Genomic DNA, 27,258 nt, shown 5'->3' on the forward strand with positions numbered 1-27,258 from the left:
GGCTAGGTGTTCCCCCCCACTGCTGCGCACCAGGGAGTTACAGACTAGGCAGCCTACGCGGGAGTCACCCCTCCGGGCCACCGTCAGGCTCTGGGATCTGGGTTAGGCCAGCCTACCAAGTCCGCCCACAGCGTCACGCAGGCTAGGCACTTTTCACCGATCCCGTCCGAGAGGGGAATGTGTGGCTGGAGTTGCCACCGCGCCCTGCTCTTACAGGACTGCCCGAGCCCAGAAAGTCCTCCGCTGGAGTCAAACTGTGGTGGAGTGTCAGTTTCTCTCACTCACCTCGCCACCAGTCAGTGTACGCCTCCTTGTCCGTCCTGTTTTCGACTCCGTTCACAGACTCCCGTTCCCAGAGCTTCTGCGTGTCTCTCCTTGCCGAGCCACTGTGGAGGCAGTCAGCCGCGGAGCGGCGGGAAATCCAAACCGCGGTTTCCAATGGCGCGGGGTCCAGCCTCCACACTGAGACTTTTCTGTTCCTATTTTAGCGCCAGGACTGCATTCCAAGTTGGTTTCTCTCAGCCCAGTTCGTTCCTGAGTCAGCAGAGCATATCTCTACTGGCTCATGTCTCCTTAGTCTGCATCATTCCTGATTTCTGAGCCGAGCCTTTCAGAGAGCCTCCGGTAGTTGCTGTTAACTATCCGCCATGTTCTCCTGCATGCTTGATCTTTAGAAGCTGTTTTCACCTCGCTCCACACTTAGTTCTCTTTAAATGCAAAATGCAGCATTTTGGATTCATTTTGGCCGTCATATCAACATTGTTAAAATGTTTGTTTTATGAGTAGCTGCCTGTGTTTTCAAGAAATTTGGACTGAATTCTAATAATGCCTTAATACATGTGAGGTACCTACTATGGGCTGAATTCTGTTCCTGCCAAAAGAAATGTTCAAGTTCTAACTTCTGATGCTTTGAGGTGTGATGTTTTTGGAAAGAAAGTGGTTGCTCAGGTGATCAAGTCAAGGTTCAGTAATCAAGGAAGGATCCTGGCCCGACACAGCTGCTGGTACTCAGCACACTTCCGTATTGGGTGTCCTGTGACGACATCACACACACGTCCTTACCACTCTGGGTCTGTTCTTCTCTAACTCAGGCAGCTATGCCCAGGCTTCACTCTCACCCTCAAGACTATTTCAGTATTTGGATGTACCAAAAAAAAAAAAAAAAAAAAAACTGAAGACCCAAACCCTGAAAACCCACCATCTTTGGTGAAAGTTTCTTTGATGATGTGGATCAAGTCACCATATACAATACATAGCAGGAGCACTGTAGGTATCTGGCCCTTTCATTTATAATCCAGATGTTATGGTTGAAAATTTGTGTTGACTTGAGAAATCTAGAAGTTTAACTAATTAACTGAACAGCTTTCCATCCTGGTGTGTAAAGGACATGTTCTTAGCTCTTTGAGATATTGTCCATTGTGTTAACTTGAGGTCAGAAGTTTAACTAAGTGACTCAGCAGGGGCCAGGTCTTTCCTTTGTAAACACCATCAGTCTGTGCAGAGGAGGGCATGGAGATGGTGTGAGTGCTGCACCCACCCAAGGGGCATAGCCTGCTTACCATCGAGGGTAGGAAAAGAAGCTTCCTCTGCACCATCCCCAGCTTTCTGCACTTGTGGCTTTGGTGTCTTCTCTTTAAGTGTTGCCCCTGTGCCCTGCCACCTTGCCTTGGAGCCAGCTGATTATGGACTGAAACCTCCACAAACTGTGAGCTAAATAACTTTTTCTTCCTTAATTCTGGCATTGTATATTTTGTCCGAGCAATGACAGCAAGTCACCAACACACTAGCCTCTTTTCATTCTATTTCCCACTACCATCTTTCTGAGTACATCACAGTGTGTAGGAACCATTTGTTGACTAAATTTGTTTCTCCATGCAAGGATATTCTAATTCAAAGTAATGTTCACTCATTAATCCTGGGTTCTTCCCACTAAGCCACCTAATGAAGTCTAACTTGTTTTCCCCATGATGCACTTTGATCTATGTATAATAATCAAATTGCCATGATGTGTCTTTTTATCTCTAGGTAAACACCCAAAGGCTTCCCAATTAACCAAGCATTCACAAGTGTTTATGAAATTTTTCTCACTTACTGATTTTCAAATTCTTCATCATCAGTTATTTTACCTTGGGTAGCTGAGAGCAGTTTCCTTTTTCCACTGTGCAGAATTTCTTTAAATGCAATTTCATATGTAAATATCCCACTCAGTCTTATTTTATGTGTTACTTTTATAAATGAATCATGTGTATTTTCATGTAATTTGTCAATGCAAATATTGCAAAAAAAAAAAGATAGTCTTTAAAATTTTGTTAACAAAGAAATTCCATAGCAAGGCACTTCTACTTTGTCTTCAATGCTTGAACCTACTTATCTGTGTCTAGGCCCCTAGTATATCCCAAGATAGGTTTTCAAATTCCTGTCAGGGAGAGATAGTTTAAAAACTCTGGAGATATACTTAAATTTTTATCCTTCTGCAAAATGCTCCCATAGGTCTCTTTAGCCAACTTTCCAATGTTAAACGCATTCAATTCAGATTGGTTCTATCTTTATACCTACATGGTGCTTTCTATAGGGCATTTAGTGGTTTTCCATCATTGTGAAAGAATATTGATCTTAAGGACTCTGGTTTAAATATCTGAAGTCAATAGCATAGAAATTTCACTGAGTTCCATTCATTTAAGTTTAATGTCTTCATGTCAGACAAGCAATCTGTCCCTCTCTCTCTCTCTCTCTCTCTTTTTTAGAGCAGAATATATTTATTGAGAGAAAGGAAGCTTCTGTCTGAAGAGAGACAGAAAGGGTCCCCAGCGGGTTACCCAATCTTTCCCTCTCTTTAAAAGGAGATGAGTATATCTGCCAGTCATAGAGAATAGACATGTGAAGTCACCTATCTGGGTAGATTCTTCCATTAGAAACTGCTTCCTGCCTTATCACTGACACATATACATCACTTTTAAAGTTTTCTAAGAATTTACATTTAGTATGAAATTTGAAGAGATTTCATAAAATTGCTGTCTCTAATCGACTTCTACTATTATGGAGATGTTACAGTAGCAATAAGATTTGTCAAAGATGATTATACCAAATTTATTCACCCATTCACTCCAGCAATTATAAAGACATATTCGGAACTGTGTTCTGTGATATGAGATGTATAAAGACTAACCAGACACTGATTATAACCTTGAAGAAGCCAGAGTCAATTACAGAAGCTGAGAGGGTATACATTCACATAAGATGACTCAGTGAGGACTTGAAGACATGGTTACCTGAGGTGCCAAAATTTACTCTCAAAGTTCAAAACCAGTTGAATAGCTATTAATGTGAAAAACCATTCCAGGAGTGAAAAGAGAAGGAAAACATTTTCTCCTGGGTGAGAACTCTAGGATTATCTAGGAACACGGTCTGATTCATATATTATGGGCTTTGAGTACTTGAGACACAACGCTGTTGTATGTCAAATCCCATCTACCTGCCATCATGAGAAAAAGCTTCTCTGTGCAAAGGAGATTGCAATGAAACATCAAAATGGGAAAATCTATGGGAAAAAAATGGAGGAAAAATAAATCTTATATCCTTGAATGTCCCACCAGCAATGAGGCCAACTCCCCGTGTTTACTTAAAGATCCCATCAGTTGAAAGCAATTTAGAATATTTGTGAGTGCTTAAGCTGTGCCATTGGTGGTCTCACCTATTTTAATACTATAATGCCCTTAAGAAATTAAAATTTTCCTGGGATAAAGCTGAATTTGGAGTTTAATAAGACTCAGATTTCAAATGTGAACTGTCATTTATGAACTATGGGTATTTGGTCCAGTGAGTTGTTCTCATCTTCCATGCAGAGATTCTCTGTCTCTTCCAGTTGTTATTTTAACATGTGTCTCATTATAGTGTTATAGAAATTGAACCTTCCACAGAAATCTGGGGTGCAAAAGTTATCACAAAAACACAGAAACTGAAGCTGTCTGACTGGTAGAAGATGCATGACATACAGATAATCTTGAAGCAATTCAGTATTTTTTTCTCCATGTTGTTTTTCCAGATATGCTTGGGAAAATGGAATTGTACATCTTGATTAATTATGTCCGATCCTGTTAAGGAGAAGAGGAGGGTCATGGATGAGCTTGGAGGGTGATGTCATTTTCTCCATGCAATGAGTAGCCAAAATATTAACAACATCTACTGAGTCTTGGGGTAGGAGAAAAACCTAAAAAATGAATCCTTCACCGCCACAATGCACACTTACTCTGTCCACTTCCTGCTTCAGTGCACTGGTGCCCTTTCAGGAGCAGCAGGGAGCAGAATTCCCAGGATGACTGTAAGTTTACCAGAAAGCAGAGTCTGTCATTCCTATCCCAGAGGCAGAGAAGGGACATTTTCACACTGATCAACTGAGCCATTCTCAAGGGCATTTTTAGTTGTTTTTCATGATGCCAGATTTCTTCTTACCAAGCAAGTCCCTCCTAATGCTAGGAGTTCATTTGAGAGTAAGGATGCATTGTACCGGAGCACTCCACCTTCTACAAACCAGGAAAGACTTGTTCTTGAAGATAATGAGCCTTAAATTCAGAGCTCCTTATTTTCACAAGCCTGCATCTTATTTTAAATTAGCATACAATTCGAATATAAAATATTCCTCAACTGACAAAAAACATCTTAATTTTTCTACACGTTAAGGGCTAAGATTCTCTTGAATATGCCAGCCTGCTTTCCTCACTCAGTGTTCCCTTTCAAATTCTCCATGGGTGCCCTCTTCCCTCTGTGGGTGTAGGAGCCAGTCTGCCTGTCTTAGTCATTTCTGAAACTGGAACAAAATAACCAACACCCACAGCTTCAAGGAGCAGTGATTGATTTGAGCTCATGATTTCTGTCCACAGTTAGCTGAATCTAAGTCAGGAAAGACACAGTGGGACAACCCAGGGGACAGAAAGCTGCTCACATAGCAGCCAGGAAGCAGAGAGATAAGGGAGGACCCAGGGATGAAGACACACTTCTCCAGGTCCCATCTCCAGGAGCAACTCCAATCACACCCTGCCTCTGGCAGCACATTCAGCTACCAATATCCATGGAAGGATTGCTGTTAGGTTGAGGACCCCCATTATCCAGCCATCTTCCAAACACATGAGACTCTGAGGGACATTTTTGATCTAAACCAAGCCAACTTCTTCAGCAAAACTCAAGGCCATCCCTCTCACCCAACCACTTTGATCCCTTGATCATTACTTAGCCACACTTCACATTCTAAGGCCTTTCTACAAACAGCTCCCTGCAGCCTGAATGCTGTTTTCTCTGAATCATCTTTTCAGAGCCCACTCAACTGTCACCTTGGCAAAACCCTCCCCCTGAGTCTCCTAGGAAATGTCTTCAACAGCTGATATGTACTCTGTGCAAAAGCAGGGGACATTGCTCCTTCTCTAGTCATCTCCTTGCTGTTTCAGGATAGCTCATTGTACGCCACGGCCCTGCTGCCCATGAAGCTCAGGAGCAGAGAGCCTGTCTTGACTGTTTTCTGATGCCTGGCTCCTCCCGGGGTCTTGTGCAGGGTGGTGTTCAAAGAATAAAGGGGGTGGATAGTTTTAGGGTGTCTCCAAGAACCTCCACAGTACCCCACCTTGCCTTCCAGTCATAGGATTTCAGGCTCAAAGAACAAATAACTCATAGATCCTCTCTTCACCCGCAAAAAATTTTCATTTTCTCCCAGGAATCAACCTTATAAACAACTTGCTGTAATCTCCTATTTCCTGCAACTTGCAAAAGATATTTCACAATAATTTTGCAACATGATCTCCTCTTTGCCAGCTAGAGGCAGAAAATTTGAGTTTTAAAAAATCCTTTGAATGACAGTTTTCTTTATTATAAGGGCCAGTGGGTATTCGCTCGCCCTATATCTGAAACAGGACAGTTGCTTGGTCATTCAAACTTACTTCTGCCCATGTATCTGAAGAAGTCACTCTTTATCTCATAGGCTGATGTGGGAAGCATCAAACCCAGAGAGAACAGGAAGAAAGGGACAGAAAGTGGTACTGACCTCTGCTTTCTCCACTAACCGATTTGTGCATGTGTGCATTTTATAAACGTTTTTAAATATGCAAAAAGTGCCAGGCACTGTGCTAGAAGCTGAAGGGCAGCAGTTATTACGACACTCAATTCTTACCCAATCAAGGAACCTAAAACCCAGACCAGGGAAGAGCACTCCTGTATATAAAGAAGGCTGTAACATTCACTGTGTGGGAATGAGGTGCGGTGACATATATTTAAAACTACTGTATTTTGAAAGTGAGTAAAATTTGAGATATTAATAAATTTGATGCCATAAAGGGTTTAAATTATATCTTAAAAACATGGATATTCCCTAACAGGTTGCAAAAGAAAAGACATGGCCTTCAAAAATACAAGTTTGTTGAAAAAGTTGACAGTAGAACTCAGGGATGCCAGAGCACACATAGATCCATCGAAGGGTATTTTCATAATGTAGAGAAGAAATGATGAATTTCTAAAACTAGAAAATAGGAATAGAATAAATAAAAAAGAGCTCCAAAGGGTATTTATAGACACAGAAGCGCACCGGATTGTATCTGACAGGATGTCAAGGCTGACGAGGACAGAGCAATCGGAACTGTTTCTGAGATCCCCAGTTCTCTCTGAAATGGGAGGTATAGAAATGAGGGGACCTAAGCTGCTAGTGATTTAGGTGAGCAGAAAATGGTGCTTACAGTGCCTGAAAGAGGCTGGGCTAGAACCGGGCTAAGAGCAGAGTTGAACTCAGGAACTGGAAGCTAACATAGCCAGGGCAGCATGACACGGGGGAAAGAAACAAACCAGGACAACCAGGAAGCTCCCAAGCCTGTGCATAGTGACAGGAGGAGAGTCGGGTTTTGGTTACTTAACCCAAATGTCCCTTAAGGGCCTGTCCGGTTTCTGACTATCTAGCTCTGGGGCCTGTGCTATGGCCACTTGGGACGCACTGTATCCTGGTGTTTTTCCCTTCCCAGCCTTTCCTTCTCATGCAGTGCTTGATTAAAATGCCCAAAACCTTTGGAGAAATTTCACCGATTCACTCAGCATATGACTTGAAGGTGTAACCTGTACCAGAGACTGTCTCCCCATCAGACTGCATTATTTGAAGATCCTCCCAAGAAAGAATGCTATCATTTTTAACTCTGTAGCCACTAAAGTGCCCTGAATATTGTCTTTCACGTGATGGCTATACAGTTGTTGAGAACTGATTTAATTTCTACATCGATGGTTCTCAAACTTGACTCAACCAAAAAGCAAGGTTGGGGAACTTCTGAGACATACTGATGCTTCAACCCATAACAGATCAATCAAATGAGAGTCTCCAGAGGCAGGTGAGGCATCCGTGTGGTTTTAAAGCTGCACAGATGATTAAACGTGTTGTCCTGTGTGAGTCCCATTCCCTGCATCCATAAATCTCGATGCTGAACACACAGAGCATCTTGAGGGTTGGCAGCTTGGCATATTTCCCAGCCTTTCTGGACCCAGAAATGCCAGTTCACTAAGACTGGGAGAACTTGTGCTATAAACTGCCCTTGGTACAGGAAGCCTTTAAGAACTGCTTTTGTGGCACTCTTGACAAGAAGGAGGATTTAAAGTGCTCCTTACTATTCTTCCACTCCCAAGTCCTCGTACACACCAGTTCTTGTATCCAGCTGCCTGCATTCATCCTTTGTGACCCTGGGTCCTGGGTAAAACATTAATAATTGATGTCTTCCTCACCATGAGTAATTGATCGCTCCTCTTATAGCCTTGCTGTACCTAGTGAGTAACGCAGTAGTTAATGTACTCTTTGGTAAACCTGGGATGTATGCATGGCTTTATTCTTAATCATTTACTTTGTGTTTTGTATCTTGTGCTCTGATGGGGCTTTAAGATATAAAGTAGAGAACTCTTAACACAGACAGGTGATACACACCTTGTGGCTTGGGTGAAATGTCTGTCTGTCTGTCTGTTTTTGCAGTGCAGGAGATTGAACCCATGGCCTTTGCACTGGGCTACACCCTCGGCCTTTTTCTTTTTCTTTCTTTCTTTCTTTCTTTTTTTTTTTTTTTTTTGACACAGGCTCTAAGTCACTAAGTTGCCTAGATGATGCCCTAGCTTGTGATCCTCCTGCCTCTGCCTCCCAGAGTGCTGAGATTCCAAGCATTCTCCATCATGCTTAAATACCTGTCCAAGCATCTTGTCAAGCATATCGGAAATAAGGCCTCAGGATGCTTTGCCCAGGTTCATCAACTGCAGATGTGCACCCCATTCTCAGCTTGGTCTCTGTGATCTGTTTACTCACTGATGGAAACTTTGTTTACTTTCAGCTATGAACTAGTGAATTTTGGTGTAATAATAAATATCTTTAATATCTTAGCAAATGAAAAAAAAACCTTGAGTTTTAGTTCTCAATTCACACAATGGGGCTCCTGGCCTCCCCGGTGTAGTAGAGATGTCTGCTTAGCAAGTAGAAAAAAAGACTATCACTGCCAAGCATGAAAAGTTCCTGCTCCATTGTCGGTGATTGGCTTTCACTCTTGAATCAGATTGCATGAAAGAGCCGGATGAGGAGGCCACAGCTCCCTCACAAAACTCCCCAAATTGCATGCCAAAGTGCAGAGATGTGAGGTCCCTTTGCAGGGGGAGAAGGAAACAGATGTGAGAAGACCTACATCTTTCTGAGAGGTCCCAGTTATCTTGAAACCACTGTTTTTTTTTTTTGTTTTTTTTTTGTTTTTTTTTGTCTTTTTCATTTTTATCGGTACCAGGGATCGAACTCACGACTGCCTGCTTGCAAGGCAGACACTTATGCCGCTGAGCTAAATCCCCAGCCCCTTTGAAACCACTGTTGATCAAATTGCGGTCATCCTGCTTGTCACCACCCTAAGGCAACTACTTCTTAAGTGCATGCCTTTTAGATTCTGTCTTCTGCCTTGGGATCCTCTACCTGCAGCTGGATGTCTTTTCAGCTTCTAAAAACATTTTATTAGTGCATGTCAGCAGTGCATGCATGTTGTACTCACCTTGAGGAGCTGGTTCCTGTACATACACAGCTCGCTTTTTTATTAAATCCTCCCCCCCCTCATCCCCTCCTCCTCCAGTTCCTTTATCCTCCTTTTCATTCTTGTTGATACCATTAATCTTAGTCCATGTGCCTGGCATGTAATGTGCAGCTTTGCTGAGAATTTTAGGACTTTGGATGGGAGTGGTTTCACTCTCTTTACAGTGGGCCGCAGTAGGTAGAGAAATGTAGGCCAAACGCCTCATTGATCTTTAATAAAAATTAGTAGACATCTTTGATTTCTATATCAGACTGAAAGGCAAAGACAGCTAAACTCCAGCAATAAGGAACACAAAGACAAGGAAACCAGGTCCTGGGAGGGTCCCAGGCAGTGCAATTAACAGGAAATCACAAACTTTCCCTTCACTTAAACTTTAATCTAAGTAGCCTGTCCTTAAGGCCCCCACCCTCAGTCTTACCCGCCACCTAAGGACAGGGAAAGGTTACAAACCAGAAAAAATCCTAAGTTAAGGTGAAAGACAAACCAGGAAGCCAGCTGGATTCCAGGAGCCCAGATAGGAGGAAGAAGCCTCCTAAGAAGAGCTGGTGACCAGGGCCCTGGAGAATTTACTTTTAACATTCTCCCTACTCTCTTGCCTTCCTTTCCCATCCTTAAATAAATCCTGTTCTTTTACTTTAAATCTCGTCTCTTTAATTCTTTACTGATTCTGGGTTTAGCAATGCAGTGACCTGTGTTTTCCAGCAAACCAGCAGCTCGCAACACATGTGTGCACATTAAGCATCTTGCTCTAGTTTCTGTCTCCATCCCGTCTACATCCTTCCTTTGGGTAACATTAGGCAGAAAGTTAGACATTTCGAGGCTTTGAGACAAGGTACACGAAACACAAAGAAGATGTGATTTTTTCTTTTTTCTTTCATTTTTTAAATCATCAACGACAAAGAAAATCCAAACAAGCACATGGTTTCAAACCCTAGCCCAAGAGGATGTCATCTGCTCTGAGCCTGCTGAGGAGGTCTAGACTTTGGAGGTCCGGACCCGGAAAGTCCAGACCATGGGTGAGAGGTTGGGAAAAACCTCACTGTCTCAAAACACATGAAACAAACAATGTAGCCAGGAAGGGGTCAGGAAACTTTCTGCCTTCCAAATTGCCCAAAGAGCCCGTTTTCCTTGTGAAAGAACAAGGACCTGAAGGGAAGGAGTCCTAGCCTCTCTTAGTCATGTAGATGAGATCCAAGAAGTGGTTGTCCCACCGTGGCACTTTGTCACCTTCACACATGGAGACCCATTCCCCCTCTCCCTCTGAAAACAGTCACTAAGCCAGTGGCCCGGCCAGTCCTCTGGATGAGGACTCCATGTCTTGCCTGAAACACTAAGACAAGAAGAACCAAGGCGAATCTCAGCTTCCTCTGAGGATCAGGGGACAGGACCTCTGTCCATGCTCCGCCTTGCTCTAAGCCCGGGTTGTCTGTAGGCACCCCAGCCGGCTTCCTGCCTCTGTGTGCACCTTGCACTGCTCCAGCAGAGAAGCACGGTGAGCTGCGGAAACCACACCAGGCATCCTGCCACCTCCATCCTGCACTGCACCCCAGCTGGCAGCTGGCATCTGGGCCTTGCTTTTCCCCTCTGCTACCTATGGGTGGAGACCCCTGCTGTGCAGCCTTGTCTAGGCTGTGGGAACTTTGACTCAGTGAGTCACCTTGCTTTAGCCAGGCTCTGCAAGGGAAACTGAGGCAGCCAGTGACAGTGCTCCTCCTCCACTCTGACCTCCCATTCCTAGCCAGCACCCCATGACACTCTCACTATGCAGATGCCCTTTGGTAGCCCTAAGCAAACATCGCCAGGGCAGGAAGATCTCTTTTGTTGCCCAGTCCTGGATTACACCCTCCGTCTGGGTTTTTGACTCACAGGCTTACAGTTTTACTCTCTGTTCCTGTAGAGAAAAACTTTGGCAGTGGCTACCTCCAAATACAGCATCTCTGTCAAAGGTGAACCTCAATATCACTCCTGAAAATAATCCCACAGCCTCACTGTGTTTCAACCTGGTGCCATCATCAGAAAACAAGCATGAAACTGGTTAGGTCCAGGGCTGTGATTTCTTTTTAATTTTCAAACTCTCCCAGGAGAGCAGCTCCAGACCTGTGCAGCCTTCTTCTTTGTTATTTTAAATACTGATTGAAACACAGGGTTAGAAAATGAAGTGGCAAGGAACAAGGAAGGCTTTATTTTTGTTACTACATTTGCCAAAAGATGTTTTCCCTGCATCCTTTCAAAAGAAACTATGTATGAAAGTGAATAATCATGAGAACCTGTCCCAAGATGCTCTCACTTCCTGCCTGCACTGGCGGGTCCTCTGGCTATCATGGTATAGATTTATTCTGTGTACTCATTTTTTCTTGTTTCTTTCCCTTCTGCAGGAGGATGGGTTGTGTAATATAGAAGAGATTGGATATAGTTTTGTTCACAAATTTCCCTCAATACGTACACGTCTGAGGTGTAGAACAACTTTGTATGCACCAGGGTAGGTTCTGCCAAGTCCACTTGACCTTAGCCTGGGCAACGTGCTTGACCTCTTTGTGCTTTATTCCCTTGTTTTTCAGTTAAGTTAATAATCTCTATCTTGCAGTCTTAAAAGTATCTGGGTTTCTTCTGTTCACTAAGTTGTACTAGGGTCAAGAGTTTCTTGGATGCATAAGGCAGGCTCATAATTTCAACAGGACAGAAAAAGTGTTTACAAAACTCAGAGAAATACAAGATAGGGCCTGAGATAAGGGGAAGTACAGATATTTTGTATCACAGCCATTCTACTTTCTAGCAGTTTTTCCTGCCCTGAGTTCCAAGGACCAAACCATGTGCATAGAATTTATGCAGGCAGAGTTGGTGGTAAAGAGAATTTTATAAATATAATAAACAATAAAAGCAAAGGCCAAAGAATGTCAAAGTTGAGTTAAAAAGATCATTTTTTATAAAAGATAAAGCAAGAGACACAGACATAGAAAAACTAAGTTATATGGTAGTTTGGCAAAGAATTGGCAGACCTAAAGGCTTGTGGTAAGTTGTATACAGCAAGTGAGTTTTTTTTTTTTTTTTCATGTTGGAGCTTGAAACACATTTTACAGCTAATGAATTAAAAAAATTGGTCCCAATCTGGTTCTCATGAAGATTATTCTTATAATCAAGCAAGTCATTAATCAATCAATAAGTCCTTGCTTATATTTGGCAAGTTTTATTTTGTTTTAATGTTGGATTTAAGTGGGATGCAGAGGTCAGTAATTAATATTATGTAATGATGTGAGACGAAAGAGGATTTTTTTAAAAAGGCAGAATTCATTTATTGTCCACAGAAACTTTCGTTTCTATTCAGTTGAATATTAGACACTTGCTTCATGTGATCTATGCATCTCTGGGAAAATTGCTGTCTTGGTTACCTTTCTCTTGTTGCTGAGACAAAATACCTGACTTCTGATGCCCAAATTGAATGAAGGAAAAGTTTATTTAGCTTACAGTTTTTGGAGGTTTCAGTCATACTCAGCTGGCTCCAAGGCAGGGTGGTGTCACTAAGAGGCAGCTGTTCATGGCAACCAAACATGGTATGAGTGAAAGGGCAAAAGGGGAAAGCCCACCTCCTTCCCTCCCATATATTGTATGCAGCTCCCCGCCCCTGGGTGGGTGCAGCACTCCGACCACCCATCCCAGCACTAGCCAGCAAATCAATCACAAACACTAGATTCAGCTGCCTCCATGACCATGTGAGGCTTGGGGGACCACCTAGACATAAACTAACAATGGCTATTGAAGGAAATGAGCCTATATGTTATTTTCTGCCCCTTCTGCTGGAGACCAAAGGACTTGCCAGTCTACCTGGCAGCCAGAGAGTGGGTGAAATGTGCAGAACATGGTCATTGCCTCATCACAGTGAGGTGGTCCATAGCTATCTGGACCCTGTGGTATTTATGTTTTAGCATGAGTATGACCACAAACCTTAAGAGGATTGACACTTTCTTACCAAAACTTGTAGTCTGATTGGAAGTACTTTTCTTATGAACTTCTTGATGATTCAGTGTCTTAGACATTTGTGGTGGAACAAAATCCACTGTACCAGGTCAAAATGAAAATTCAATTCAATAAATATTTTAAGCATCTACCACAAGCTTTGATGTATACCGTGTCTCAGATTTGTAGCCTTAAAGACCAAGTTCTGACCTTCCAGTAATAGTATTTTTCACTGGATAAGGGCAAAATTTGGGATTCAGAAGACAAATTTTCTTCTCAGTTTTCTGCCATAGGCCAAGTTTTTTATCCAGGCTACCTTTGCTTTCTGAGCCTTGGTTTCCTGATTGATGAAATGGATATAACAATGTTTCATACCTTGCCTTATGGTTATATATATATATATATATATATATATATATATATATATCCTTGGCAAATTTCATATACAAGAACCTGATAAATATTACCTACTACTATTCATAATACTATCAGCAATATCACCATGATGACAAGTATACTTTTGGTTTTTACAAAGCTATTTACTAAGAATGGTGTTTCAAAAGAAAAATATAAATATAACATATGAAATTCTCACCTTTGATAAAGATGTTATTTTAAGATTCAAAAACAAAATAAAGTCCACACAATGTTCCAAGAAGGTCAGCACAATTGACTCTTATGAGATAAAATAGCTTCCAATTTCCAACCGCATTCACACCTGTCCTTTACAATGGCAAAGTGATTAAGAAAGCCCCACTGTTTGTCTGGGGATATAGGTACTCAATGAAAAGGCCAGAAATTCAACTAGACCTATTATAAATTTTGAATTCTATGTGCCAAGTGCTGTTATTCACTACTAGGAATTAGACCAGAGCTAAATCCTCAGCCCTTTGTTGCATTTTTTTTTCTAGATACACTTTTGCAAAGTTGCCCAGGCTGGGAACAAACATGCTACCTTCCTGCTTCAGCCTCGCCGATTACTGTGAGGACAGGCAGATCCCACAGATCCTGGCCTGAGTTAGTTGTTAAGCCACATCTTTGGATCCTTAGGCTCTCTCTTCTCACTCCACCTACCATACACAGGCACCTGGGAGATAACACAGAGAAAGACCCATCTGTACCTGAGCCCTGCTTTCATCCTTGGACAAAGTGTCTGTCCTGATTCCATGGCTTCTCTCCCCAGGAAGGCAGGACAGGGATCCCAAAGCTATCAGCCTGTGTTTTGTAAAACCCAGAAACAAACAATAGTTGCTTGATTCTGCTTCTCTTCCACCAACTCCGACCCTTGGACCTATGTCAAAGGGGCCGTCCAGTGTTGAGCTCTTATTGTCCCATCCAAGGTCACAGTCCAGAAAGCATAAGGGCCTGTAGAGATCAGCAGTATCCCAGAGGCCATTCTTCCTGCAGAGAGAAACCCACTCGACAGTGCTGGACTGTAAACTTTGATACTCACTGAGCATGCACCCATGGATTAACAAAAAAGTAAAAAAATAAAAGGTAAAATGAAAATGCTACTTCCCTACTAAATAAAGCTATGTGAAACTGAGTTACTTAAATTCTCCATTCTTTCACTTAGTCTCTTAAATGTGCTATTGTCCTGCAGTGGCCCACATTAATTCCTTATCGCTGTTACACCAAATCTCCACAAACTTCATCTCTTGAAACAGCAAAGCTCTAGGCTTTGTGGGGTTTCTGATTCTTATGCACACTCTTGGGTCCCGAAATGAGCAAATCAATTCTACAATAGCTATGTATCGACAGGAAAGAAAGAATAAAAGGTGACCAGAATGGAGTTTTCCACAGAAGTCAGGAGAACATAAGCACTTTGTATTCCTTATCCCCTGAGGGAAGGAGATGACCCATTCCCAACCCAATGCACAACATGCTGCTATGTAAAGATGAATGGATGGATTATGCTGTAAAAGGTCAAACCCAAGTAAGGGAAACCCACTGGAGCAAACATCCATGAACCATGAGCCAAGGTCCCTAGATCGAATGCCACCCTGACTGTCACATGGTCCTAAGCAAATCTTTGACATTCCCAGTTCTCATGATTTTCACTTGTAGATTAAAACATATTTGGCTTAACTTCTTCATGTGATGGTTCTTCAAGTTGCCTAAGAAAGTGAGGCATTAGGTGAACTGTAACAGCTGACTACATCGCCTTGCACAGCATTAGGATTTGCAGTCCTCTCTCACTGGCCTCTTTTGAAGCCTGGCAAGGGCTCTCCTTTTGCTACTCCCTTGGTATATGCTGACACCATCAACTCAGTCTTCCCAGATGTCCTAATATATCCCTCAGATCTCTAATATGTTTGTGGGTGGTGGCCTTGGGATTTGGGTGGATGATAAGGTCCACCAGTGGATCAAACTGCTGATGGTTTCACAGCAGAACTGCTGTTTTAGGAGGTGGTTGGAAGAGCTGAGTCACAGTGGATGTGACATGGAAGTGTGCGTTCCTGTCCCAGCTCCTCATCCCTCTGCTGCCTTGCCCCTCCACCACGCCTCTCTACCAGACCTGTCTGCCTTCCAGCAAGCAACCCAAACGTGGACTAAATCCTTTGAATCCCTGAGCAACAGTACACCTCTCCTTTCCTAAGTTGTAGATATTTAGTATTTTGTCCTAGTGAATGGAAAGCAACCTATATACTACAACTGAAGGAAATCAAACTTTCCAGAATAACTGGGTGATTCTTATATCCAATGCTTTTGACCATAGATATAGGGAGAGACGGCAGGGATGGGAGAGGTTGTGCTCTTCGTGGGAATGCTGTCTCCTTTTACTTCCTTCTTTTGCTTAGTTTTCACCTGGTTCTGAGAGTTTGTGCTACACAGAAACTGGGGTTTTCTTCCTAACCAACTATGCCGTCTTTTATTACTTCCCTATACATGCTAAGCATCTAATATTGGTATATCTTAGTTCACAGTGGAGTTCTGTAGTCCATACCCACTTAGAGCTTGGTTTTAATTTATATGTCATAGTTATTGACTTAATATTTGCCATGAGCTACTAGCTTTTTGAACATCTTTTGAGAAAAAGGGTAAACACTGGAACCCGCTGTGCCTGTGTTGTGTTTCCAGCACTGCTCAGCAAAATGGAGAGGTGACAGTGACCCTAACAGCTGTGTCCCATAACTCTCATAATGCATTAACACAGCTACAGAGTGGGAACAAACTCTGACTCATGCGATTTGAACAGCTCATGGTACACATTAGGTTTTTGACTTCTATTCCTTTGGAGCCTAGTTTTTTCTTATCGCCTACCATTCTGCTAGCAAATAGTGAAAGAAACATAAAGAGTTGTGTATAATCCTCCTTCTACTGTTGTACAGCAGGTTGTTCCTAAATGCAGGAACATTTCTATCAATGTCGCTATTGACAATAATTTTATCTAGGAAGCTATCCAGAAAAAATAATAGCTGAAAATCATGATAATATCATTCCTTTATTCATGCCTCTACTAACACCAAATCTTAAGGTAGATTTGTGAGGAGAAACAACAGTTATCTAAATCAGAAAGTCTTTTTTGACTTTGCTAATTATTTTATTTATAATATAAGATATTTATAAATGCCTTTCCTATCTTATTGATTGATGATACTTGTAAATTATTATGGCAGAAAGTGCTTTGTAAATAATAAAATAGTATGCAAACATGAGAAATCATTATGAATAAAGAATGCAAGATATTGGAGGCTTGTTTCTTTTTCGTCTTCTTCCCCAGCCAGAAAAATACATCCGAATCTTAAATTTGCCATCCAGGAAAAGATACCGTATAAAACAGAACTAAGGTCCCTTCTAGTACTAACATTAGATCAGTCGGAGAGGGTTGGACATTTCATCTAGGATATTTTAAGGGAATAAAGTACTTTCCTAATCAAATAACTTTCAAAAGAGAACTTTTTCCATGAGTCATTTCACAGTTGAGGGATGTCTTCTAATTTTATTTTCAGCCATCACCAATCAACCACTGGAGGAAGGAAAATAATTCAAGGAAAAACTTTTTTAAAAGTCTTAATAATTCAGCCTAGCAGAAAAATGGCTATGCTTTAGGGAAATAACTAATTTCCATAAGATTTGTGTATGTGAGCTATCTACTACATAGAGATCATTTAAGAGGCAAATGCAAAGGAATAATTTGCCAGAAAAGTGTACAAATGGGACATTAGGGCTACTTCTCTAAGGGGTTATTATCCTTGCTGCGGAAGACCCGGCCTCACGCTTTCTTTCCCTGAGCTGAGCTGAACAGGCTCTGAGGGCACAGTGAGCAATGACCCCTAAGTTCGTGGTCAAGGATCTGGTAAGGAAGGGGAAAGGGCTGAAGAAGCGTGATGCAAAAATTCCCGTAAGAAACAAGCTAGATACTGGTTATGCCACCTGTTCGTCTTCTGTTCTTCAGAGGATATCTTCAATACCAATGTTGTTTTACCAGCGCATGCACGCAGCACATGCCCTTTACAGTCGTCTTGGAGAGTGGGTTCAAGCACTGACACAGTTTTTGGTTCTTTTTCAAATGCCCCTCCTCTTCCCTCCTGCTGGAAACCTCCCTTTCCCTTTTCATTCTTGTTGATATTAATCTTGATTAGTGTCAGCGGCATATAATGTTCATATTCACTGCGGTTACGAGGTTCCTGTAGGTGGCGCACCATCCTCCTACTTATTTCTCCTCCGTCCTGTGGTCTCTTAGATCCTTTCCTGTTTGCAAGAGATCGACCCTTGTCTCCTTTTAGCATCCTTTAATTTGCCCTCTGTGCTTTGCCTTTCTCAAATAAGAGTTACTCTGGTATTTTTGCTCGTGTTTCTGACTTATTTCATTCAACATTATGTTTTCAACACATGTCTAGTTTCTTATAATGTCTCAAATTAGTCCTTCTTTACATCCAAACAGTATTCCCTTCGGTATAGACACCACGTTTTCTGTATCCAGTCATCAGTTGGTGGGTATGCAGGCGGCTTTCAGGATTGGGCTGTTATGAATCATGCTACCATAAACATTGGTGTGCATGTATCGTTATCCTATGATATTCTTAATTCTTTCAAGAAGAAGGATTTCTGGGTCATATGGATTTTCTAATTTTACCACTTTGAGAAATTTCCATAATGGTTGTATTTTTTAAAGATTCATATTTTCTATGCATCAGTAACTGAAAAATGGGAACCAAAATAAAGCTTTTCTCAAAAAACAAGATTAAAAAGTGGCAAAAGTTAAGTCCTAGAATTTACCGAGAAGTGCTTTATATATATATATTTTTTAATTTTGAGGGGAGGGATTGAGAAGATTCTACTATGTAACTCAGGCTGGTGTTAAACTCAGGGTGATTTCCCTGCCTCAGCCTTTGAGTGCTGGGATTATGAAGTGCTTTCATAATAGTGTCATTTCTATTCAAATGTTTTTGTATCTCTTCTTCTGAAACAAATTTGGGGATGTCATAAATTGTAAATGAGTTTATTGTCAACTGTTTGTGTTCTCTGCAGACTTACAGAAAGCTGTCACTTTGAGGTGATGGTACCCAGGATTCAGGAAATGTAGACTCTATTCCAGATCAACTGAGAGCACTTAAACTCTCCTGTCTCCATGCTTCACACCTACTCACTTAAATGTGATATTCACTGTGTAAATATTAACAGAGATTCTAGAGCTTTCTCTCAGTCTGTTTAATCATGAGCCCCTAGCCAAGCACTGCAAATATAATATCTGAGTTTCTTCAAGTTTTCTCTTAACTTCAAGGATCCTTGGGAAATCTGGCTCAGGAGAATCCTTAGTCCCCCGAGTTCTTTATTTCTTCAGGGATCATCCATAGTGAAAGAACTATTTTGATCCAAGTCCCCAGTCTTCTGTCTTAAAATATCAGACTTGGAAAAAGAAGGAATGACATCTTATCAAGAACTTTGATCTTGATACAACCAAGGAATATAATGCAAGTTTTGTGAGACATGTAGACAGTATTTTGAGGAATAAAAAGTCTACCAAATAAACTGTGTTGTTTTGGTTTTGTCATGGTTAACTCTCTATTTCCATCTGTTGTAGGGCAAAGAAACACAGGCTGCCTGTATAGTGTCTATCAGTGTGCTCTCTCCAGTTTTAATCATTTCAACTAACTTGAAATTCTAATAAATCTATGTAATTTTGTTCAAAGTTATCACATAATATCTATTTTAGCATTAGAAATATTAAAATGTTCTTTAGGGCCTCTTACATTATCATTAATAAGCCTAAAGAATGTCTGCTCAAAATTATCCTTATGTTTCCCTAAAGGTGAGAAATTTAACTATCTTCTGATATCCAATGGAAAGGCTGAAGTAGATAATTGGAATATATTCATAATAGAACGAAAAATAAGTATGAGGATGAAACTGAGATATTCAGGCTTTATTCATTTTTAATTAGACTACACACCTCCAGGTGAAACAGATTTTCCTGGTTACATTTGATGGGGGTGTTAATGCATTCGTAACTCATGATGAGCCAAGAGAGTATTTTAGAGAAATGCTGAAATCATCCCCAGTAAAACTTGAAAACTTGAAGACTCCTGTGATTTGAACAGTCTTCTTTTAGAATTCCTGCCTCTAACCATATGGGTTACTGAGTAATATATATATTTTTATGAAGGTAGCATATACCATATACCACTGCAGCTTTGGTAAAAATGAAGTGACTAACATTTCACAGTCACAGAGGAGCAGTAATGGGAACCTCTGTTTTCAGCTCTGAGGCAGAGGTTCTGTGACCCCAAGTGGCCCCTCAGCCTCCTTCAGAATCAGTTTCTGTCCCTGTCACATGAAGAGTTGGATTGGCTTTGCTTGGAACCCTTGGGAACTCTCGAATGTCCCTTCCAGGTCATCTTACTGAGAGTTACAGTTCTCTGGAGCTTATCATCCAGGTGTCTTTATTCTGACATCACACTTTTTGTTTTCTGGAGCTTAAAATTGTTTTGACAAGATATGTACACCTTGCTACAGTTTATTTCATTGATTTATCTAGTCTTTTACTCAAGTTAATAGAGTTTTATCAGAAACTTGCTTTGCATCAAGAACAAAGCCAGAAGTTACATTTTGAGGATTGATAAAGCCACAAGAGCTCTCTTCAACATGTTTAGGAATAATGGATTCAAACTCAAGCACAAGTAATTAAAGTCTAATGTGGTAAGTGCCTTGACAGGCATGCCCAAACAAGGGATCTGCATGAGAGACAAAAACAGAAGGTACAGAAAAAGCTCTTAGAGGACAAAATCAGCTAGATGAAGAAAAGATAAAATGTGTAATAGTCATCATTCCTATCACAGGATGCACTCAGCATTCACAGCTCAAAAATGGACAGGTTTATTTTGACTCACAGTTTCAGGAGATGCAGTTCAGGGTCAGCGGATTCCAAGTCAGGAACATCATAGCAAAAGGACACGGGGTTGGCAAAGATCATGTTTGGTTCACATCATCTGGAAAGCAGAGCAGGGAAACAAAATTGTCAGAGAGGAGGGGGCCAAGGACCAGATATGGTACCCAAGATTACACCTTTATGACACACCCAGCAGTGTGCTTTCCTCCAGCAGCTGCCAAGCCAACCAAGTGGACATTTCACATTAGCCATTACATTGTACTGTGGGCACAGTTACGCGGATGTGGAAGTACATGGGATGCAGCTCATTGAAACTGAAAAATAAGGGATCTGATGGATGGAATAGAATGGGTTGCATAATGAGAAGTGAGTCATGAGGTGTGACATCTGAAGTTTGAGAATGAATTTGGATCTGGGATGAAATGAAACTTAAAAACTTGGAAATTATGAGTACTGGGGTGTTGAGCTGGGTTTGGGCTTAGATGAAGCATATTGATTACAGAAGAAAATTGAAAGATGGACAAAAGAGAAAGAAGAGAAGTGGTCTGTTGGCAAGGTGGTCAGTTAAGAAGCGTTTGCTGAAATTTGAGGGAGGGTTGAAATATAAAAAGCTATAGAAAAACATAGCCTGAAGTCATTTGAGAGACAGGAAAGAAAAATGATAAGTAGGACAGAAGGACACTGCAGTGTCCTTAGGATCCAAAACTTGGTCTCATAACCCTTTATAAATCAGAGCAAGTGTGTTCAGCTTGCAGATGTCCACAGCCTCACTCTGCATCTTTCCCTATAAAGCAGTGAGACAAAAATTCTTTACTAAACAAAACTATCCCAAACCCTATTCATTACAGTGTGTAATGAAATGTTACAAATAGGTTACAAGGGAAAACCATAAGTGACCACAAATCCAAGGAGAATCAACTCTTCTTTCCAGATTATATTCATCTTTAATAGAAGAAAGTAATAGGTTCACACATTCCTGGCAGCTTTAGGTATGGCTTCTGCTGATCAATAGTATTTATTTCTAGAGAGAAAGAAAGGCTGTTGAGGGTTGTCAGAGCAGCACTTTGACGCTAAAGCTTGTAAGTAATGACATAGTGTGGTGGGTAATGAAGATTTGATAAAGAAACAGCCTAGCAAGCTGTCTTTAACACTGAATATCAAACTGTGTGCCTCTCCTCCAGATCCTATTAACACCTCTCATTCTAACAACTGGGCTTTGGGTTTCTTGTCATCTCAAAGTAAAGAAAGAGAGAGAAAGAGGTGGGGAGGAAAAGGGAGTAGGAGAGAGGGGGGAGAGAGAGAGAGAGAGAGAACTATTTATTGTTCCCTTGTTTACAATTTTAAATAACATTCAAAGCTTTGAATTTGGAAAAGAAAGTTCTGTCAGAGGCAGATTTCACCTAACAGGAGGTTGAACTTATGAATAACCAGAGCTGCCCTCAGTGGAGTGGGCTGTCTTGGAGTAACGGGGCAGTGATTTTCTTATTTATGACCTTGTACCAGGCAAGAGCAGACAAACATCATGTAGTAGAATTTTGTTGAAATTGTGGCAAATTTTGTTGAAATTAACTCTGAACGTCCCTCATAAATCCAAACTTCTCTTTCCATACATTCTACTACATCTTTGGATTTTGTCACTAAAAATACTTAAATAGACTTCACAGAGATGTTCACAATACACAAAATATAAAAATAGAGGCAAAATAAGCAGTAACAGAAGAGGATAGTAAAAACTTTCAAATTCAGAAAGCTAACCATAAATGCTATGGTTACATAAATTACTTAATATGATTCTTTTTTTTTTTTTCTTTGTGTGTACCTTGTAGTGACCAAAGCAAATTGACTTTTAAGATTTTAGTGACCAGAGACCATGCAGAGTCCAGGGAAAGAGAAGCCAGTCCACTGTTTCTTTGAGTCTGCAGAGGCCATGCCAAGTCTGGGAAGAGCACATCAAGAATCTAGTTTGATCTTCCTGTGAGCCACATAAATCAAGCAGGGAGGAAAAGAGAAGCCAGGTCACCTTTCCTATGAGCCGGCAGGCACATGGGCTGAGAATCAAGACCCTCCAGCCACCCACCCACCCCCCATTAGCAACCAGCTGGTTCATAGAACAGGCTGAGTTGATAGAAACTGAGGTATAAAAACAACTAAATGCTTGTATTGTTTGATTGACTTTGCAGGACTAAAGCCAGCAGTTTAAGCATATATTTGGAGGATAACAGTATGCAATATAGCAATATGGGGGATTTCCTTCTGTCGTGTTTTGGAAATCCAATATTATTCTCACTGTTTTGTTTCATTCTGATTTATTGTTTTACTTAATTCAATGTTCTGTTTTTGTTGGTTTTATTGTTTTGTTTTATTTGATTTTAGTGTGTCTGAGAAAATGAACAGCTATTGTGAGGATATACTATGGTGGCATTATTGATGATCCATTGTCCTGTTCTAAAGTTATGTATCACTTTCACTGCTTTGTTTTGATTGGCTTTATTCTGTTTTGTACTGTTAAAATAAAAAAAATTTAAATATTTTAGTCACCAAATTAAAGAGACAAGTATGAACACAGTGTCACAATTCAGTCTTACTGTGCAAAGAATAAGCTAGTTCCTTAGAAAAAGCAACATATTTTTTGGTTTGAACCTCTGAAATTAATTTCAGGAGTATTTATCAACAGTAAATTTTGTGATTTGGCAGGTCATATGTTCAAAATATTCTGACATCTATTTATGCATAATAATTTTCATATGAATAAGATTTCAAATGAAAACATTCTTGTCATGATGTGATCTATCCTAAAAGTAACTTCTCACTGAGTTATCTTTCTAGCATAAAAAGAACCAGCACATAGCAGGTTTATAATATTTTTCTATGCAAGTTATTCTTTAAGTAAATAAACAGAGACATGAACGAATGCATGAATAAATATTCTTGGTGATTCCAGTTTTCTTGCCACTAAGTTTTGTTTTGGTGGTGAGTGATTGCAAGTCCTTCTTACTGTTGTGATAAAATACATCCCATAAAAGACTTATTATGCTTGAGGTTTGGTTACTGGGCTCCTGGGAGTGGATTGACCATAAAAGCTCTAAGTGAAGCAGTAAAATAATCCACTAATGAATGAATAATTTGATGGATCCAAAAGGGAGTGAAGGTAACAGGAGATAGGGTTCAGTTAAAAGGAGAAGATCATGGAGGGGGGACTTTGAGGACTAGATCTGGCCCTGGCCCTTTTCCGATGGTGCCTTTCCTTTTGCTCTGCTTTTTGGCTACCATGACATTAAAAGTGTCCTCTGTCCAACCATGTTGCTTCTCCTCACCCCAGGTCCAAAAAGCAATGGATAAAACCGCCATGGGCTGAATCCCCCCAAAGCCGTGAACCAAAACAAAGCTTTCCTCAGGTAATCCTTCAGGTTGTTGTCACTGACAGAATGCTGACTAATGCAATTTTCATTGCTTTTTATTATGTATGTTTATCCTATACTACTAGAGCAATAATCTGAATTATTGCAAATTTGAAGTACTTGGCCTTATAAGTACACCACTTTGCAGTCTAATAGTCTCCTGCCTCTTACAAATAGAGCTGATTTTCTGTTTTGTATAGAACTGGTCCAAAAACAGCTAAGATTTCACAGCCTTCTTATAAAGTATTTAAAAGGACAATAGCAAAAGCCCAAAGAAAATACCATCCTGAAGAAAATTCTAAATGAAAACAGTCTCAATGCTTCAATGTTAGCATTTACCACCACTGTATCTTTGGATGAAAATATTCATCTGAGTTTGCTTTCTCACCTCTGCAAAGTCAGTTCAACACTGCTCTCCACTTGGTTGTAAGACTAAAATAGTGCAAACCAAAATATTTTTTGAATCCATACGACAGGTAAAGAGTTATTTTTTTCTGTGGTTTCTATAAGAAACAAAAACAACTTTAAAATTCATTACAAATCATTAGACACAATGCCTTGGAAATACATATATAGTATTTTTTTACTTGTCTACAGACATCTCCTTAGTAATCTCAGAGGTCCAATAGAAAGGTAAAATAAGAACAGAGGTGCTGCTAATGTTCTCTATCTTTATGAGGATTTCTGAGGAAAAAATAGTATTTTCTAGGGATAGATAGGTCCTGAAACAAAAACACCTAGGATTCTGGTTTTAGACATTAGTAAAGTATTGAGTAGCAAAGGCTAGAGGGAGAAGAAATGTCTAAGAGAAAAAAATAAATTAGGGCAATAGGATGTGGAGGTTTTACTGCTAACTGTCCTGGAAACTGCAGTTGCACAAATAGAGAGAACTTGCAATTTGCCAGGAATCTTTTCTGCAAAACAAATATATTTAATCAAGGATATTAGGAATAAAAGATAAGTTGCCAGTTTTGTAGGTTTTTAAATCTCCCATAGACCAGAAACAATGACATTTCCCTTAGGAAATCTTTCTCGAAGCCAGAAATTGTGTTTCCTATCTTGCTTTTGAAACACAGAAATTTTTTTAATCCCTATCCAAAAACTTCTGCTAAATATTGTCATTTCTTTAGATATTGGTAAGTTATTTTCTCTTGTTCATTTGCATTAAAAAGCCACTTTTATAGCAACATTCCTATTGCATTCTAGGCATCACACCTAGGAAGAGAAGGGACAAATGGTCCAGGAGGACATAGAGGTATCGACCCATTTGCATAATCACTATGTAAGGTGCACAACAGGTTATTGTAAAGGTCACTTCTCACTATGGTAGTGAGAGATCTTGATATGTTATCCCAAAGAAGTATCACAGTATACAAAATGCACAAAACAAAGTGGTATTCCAAGAAGTTAGTGCAGGAGTAGAAAATTTCAGGGAGAAAATGATCAGCCTTAGGACAGGTGAGCAATGAAAAACACCTATGAGTAATTTAAAATTACAAGAAAATTGGATGAAAACTACTGAAAAAAAGGATGAGAAATCAAGATCGGGGCACGTAATAGAGGCTTTGAATGTTGCGCTCAAAAATTTAGATTTTATCATTACTCTATGATGCAGAAGAATGTGATGAATTGAAAGAAAACTGATTCACCTTATGAACCATTGAAAATGTGCCAGAAGATTACAAATGGGGTGTGGGGGAGGCAGTAGACCAATTATAAGGCAATTACAATACAGAGGTATGAGGTTGGAGATGGCCATGTCTACATATAATAGTTGTTACATAGAATCTCTATGGCAGGTAACAAACTAGATTGATTCTAGAGGCCTGTATGAAATAGAAAACGTGCATGGACAACTAAACCTCTGCACAGGAGCTGGATTTATTCTTGATGTCAGTCACAGAGACAGAAGGTACCACAGGGCATGCAGAGTGGAGAAAGAGCACACCTTCCACATGGAGAAGCAGATCTGAAGTTCTAGGAAGCACTCAAGTGCTGCTGTCTGCTAAGCACCTTAGGCCCAGGGTTCAAGGTGTTGAGCTGAGAAAAGAGACTTGAGAACCAGCATTTGGCTGAATGTTATGGTTTATATCTAGATGAGTCCCAAAGCCTCTTGGCTCATAGGTGGGCCTTTTATGAGATGACTGGATCATGGACACCAGATCCATCGACTGACGGACTTATGCTGAGTATGATGTTGGGAGGTGAAGCCTAGTGGGAAAAGGTAGGTCACGGTAGGCAAATATATGTGTTGTTCTTTGATGCCCCTCTGCTTCCTGACTGTCCTGCCATGGACTGTTTGCTATTCCTCCCTTCCCTTAGAACTAGCTGACCATGTGCTCAAAACTCTACAAACTGTGAGCTAAAATAAACAATAAGTGCCAAGACAGGGTTCTGGAGTATAAAGTGCTAAAATTAAAATAAAGAAGAGGAAACAAAGGCTTCAAGTTCAAGACCAAATAATCAGAAGAAATATGACAGAATGATTCAAGAAGATATTGAAGGAATGACCAATCAAGAAGAGCAGCCAGTGAAAGAAGCCGAAGAGGAAAGAAGGGTGTAAGGAGCTGTGCAGGACCCAGTGACTGGCAAACACAGGTCAGCAAGCCCAGTTTTACACGGGCATTCTCGTGCTGGTGAGGTCAAACTGCAGACTAATGAATACTGAATAGCATTTTGGAAGTGGAAACAATCATAATCCCAGAAATCTGTGTGGAAGGGACCAGATCAAGACCAGCCTTTAGCTTACCTGACTTTGAGAGATCCTGTTTGAATTTTTTAGAAAATTTAAAGTTGCAGAGGTGGAGAAATAGTTTAGTGCAAAGGCCCGAAGTTTAATTTCCAGTGCGATGAAAAATTAATTAATTACTTGGAAATAACTTTGAATAGTGTCACTGCTTTACTCTGACGTTTTGTCTCAAGACGTTTGGAAACAATACTTCACCTCTTTTTGTTGCCATGGGTGATGGGGTTCTGGAACACGTTTTCAAGTTCCAGTGCTCAAAAAAGAATTGGATCTAGCACAGGACAATAAAGAAAAAGCATCTGTGTTCAGCGATGTTTAAAGAATGAGGTTTGCTCAGAGTGATGGGCTTCCACTACAGAAACGCAGATGGCACAAAAGCTAAATGTGTTGGGTTCAAGGAACTCAAAAGTTGTGCTGAGCCTAGCGCGCCTCTATCGGTTCTTTCAGAGCATATTGGCAGCGTGATTGACATGGCCTGGGGCCTGGCAGCCGTGTCTGCTGCGCATGACCTTTCCCACAATTCCGTCTGTTATAATTGGTTTTATGAGATGTGGTCCATGTGCATGAACCTTTAAGGAGCAGATGGTGAGAAAAGCTCGTTATAGGCCAGGCTATGTAGTGGGTATCAGGACAGAGGTCAGGGAGCTTAGACCTGGGGCACTGGTCAGGTTCCTGTGAGTGGAGGGGAGCGATCCTGGAACCACTATTTTACTGTGTTATTTTTACTTTGAATACCAGGACTATTTCTTAGCCTATATTATAAATTAG

The 27,258-nt window shown here is 40.7% G+C and overlaps 1 long non-coding RNA gene across 1 annotated transcript in view; it reads right to left on the reverse strand.

Moving 5' to 3' along the window:
* Positions 1–27,258, reverse strand: part of LOC106025316 (uncharacterized) — a 199,990-nt gene that overhangs the window by 136,736 nt on the left and 35,996 nt on the right. The window contains exon 2 of the long non-coding RNA XR_010045600.1: positions 20,348–20,446. This is a non-coding gene — a long non-coding RNA (uncharacterized LOC106025316). The remainder of the gene's footprint in view (positions 1–20,347; positions 20,447–27,258) is intronic.

This window comes from Cavia porcellus, unplaced genomic scaffold (genome assembly GCF_034190915.1).
Source record: "Cavia porcellus strain 051 isolate PalLab524CR breed Dunkin Hartley unplaced genomic scaffold, mCavPor4.1 scaffold_37, whole genome shotgun sequence".
Classification (NCBI taxonomy): Eukaryota; Metazoa; Chordata; class Mammalia; order Rodentia; family Caviidae; genus Cavia; species Cavia porcellus.